The sequence below is a fragment of the Octopus sinensis genome, linkage group LG1, assembly GCF_006345805.1.
Source record: "Octopus sinensis linkage group LG1, ASM634580v1, whole genome shotgun sequence".
Classification (NCBI taxonomy): Eukaryota; Metazoa; Mollusca; class Cephalopoda; order Octopoda; family Octopodidae; genus Octopus; species Octopus sinensis.
In genome coordinates this window covers 106,221,141-106,223,004 of record NC_042997.1, presented here as the reverse complement: position 1 = coordinate 106,223,004, position 1,864 = coordinate 106,221,141, and positions in this window count along the sequence as shown.

Sequence of the window (1,864 nt, the reverse complement as noted above, 5' to 3'; positions counted from 1 at the left end):
CCCCCTGTAACTCCAGAACTCCTGAACTGAAGACCACCACTGGATGCAGTTTAATTCATTTGCAGGACATACATACATACATACATAGTATATGTAGATACATACATACATGCATACATACATACACACATATATACGTACATACATGCATACATGCAAATGTTAATGCACATGTAGGTGCAACCATATGATCCTTGGTTTATCCCGCTGTGTAGCATAGTGGACAAAATATCATTTTCTGTACCCTTGGCTTGGCTATATCTTATGTGTGAAACTGGATAGGCAGAAGCTGTGTAGAAGCTTGTTGGGTGGATTATACCTGCATTTGAAGAGGAACAGCTATGTGAAGCTGATTCTACCTAATAATAATATTAAGTGTACACATGTCTGTGGAATGTTAACCACTTCTAAGTTAATTAAGGAGCTGGTAATTAACTTGATTGAACAACTGAATTCTCATTGTAGAATGATGGAAAGTCACCAAGACCACTACCATATGTACATATAGTAAATAGATGCTGCACAAGAACCTTGAAAATGCAATCATAGTTAATCTAAACAAGATATTTATTCATTGGAAAAACACAATAACCCAACAGATAATCGCTCTGTAACTTTAAGTCTATGTGGATTAAACTAATAATGGGAAAAATGCTTTCAAGTTTTGGCACAAAGCCAACAGTTTTGAGGGGAGGTGGGGGACAAGTTGATTATATTAATTCCAGTACTTGATTGGCCCTTAGGTTGGATTTGAATTTAGAATATAAAGAGTCCGAAGTGATGCTGCCGAGCTGACACACTAATAATTCTGCCTTAATGAATAGGAAGAATGGACTCCAAATTTGTCACATAAAGAAAATATGGAATATTTATCAAAAGTTATAAGAGGTATCTAGATGTTTTGGTGACTAATCACCTCATTAACTGCTTTTAGACTAAAGACGGTTACTAGCTCAACAACGCTATATTTAGCAGTTACTAATAATGTGAGTGGTCATATATGTATTAAGTAGGAGTGGGCAGCAGTTACTTTAGATAACAACAAAAAATAATAACTCTTTGGAAAGATACTGAAAATACTTTCAGGGTGTGTCTGTGTTTGTCCCCCAACATTGTGTGTGTGTGTACATGTGTGTGATTTGTTGTTGGTGGTGGTGGTAGTAGTGAGGTACAAGGAGTCATATGATTGTTAAATGCACATAATTCTAAGCAGTACAATTTTAGTTCATGAGAATGAAGATTTTAGTCACTGAGGGGACACAATGTTGCAACAGGTAGTTAGTGCAATGAGTTTGTGACTATGAATTTACAAAAATTATGTGAATAATATATACAGGCGCAGGAGTGGCTGTGTGGTAAGTAGCTTGCTTAATAACCACATGGTTCCAGGTTCAGTCCCACTGCGTGGCACCTTGGGCAAGTGTCTTCTACTATAGCCTCAGGCTGACCAAAGCCTTGTGAGTGGATTTGGTGGACGGAAACTGAAAGAAGCCCGTCATATATGTATATATATGAGCGACTGAAGAAGGGGATTTTTCGTTGTGCTTATTGTCCTGTATCTCTTTTTTTCTTTTTTGCTTGTCCTGTTCCTTGGTTTGTGTCTATGTTTTTCATCTCTCTATGTGTTCGACGTCTTTTTGGTGTCCTGTACACATATATGCGTGTATATGTACATGTAGAGGTAGGTACGTACATATATGTTTATATATATGCATATGTTCTATTTTATTAACATATTATACGACTAAACGCACGCACCCTATTAAGTAAGATTGTTCTGTTTATCAAGTTAGCCTTGATATTAACTCTCACGCGACTCTGCATCTTTCTTTCTTTCTCTCCCATTCCCTTTTCCGTCCTTTTT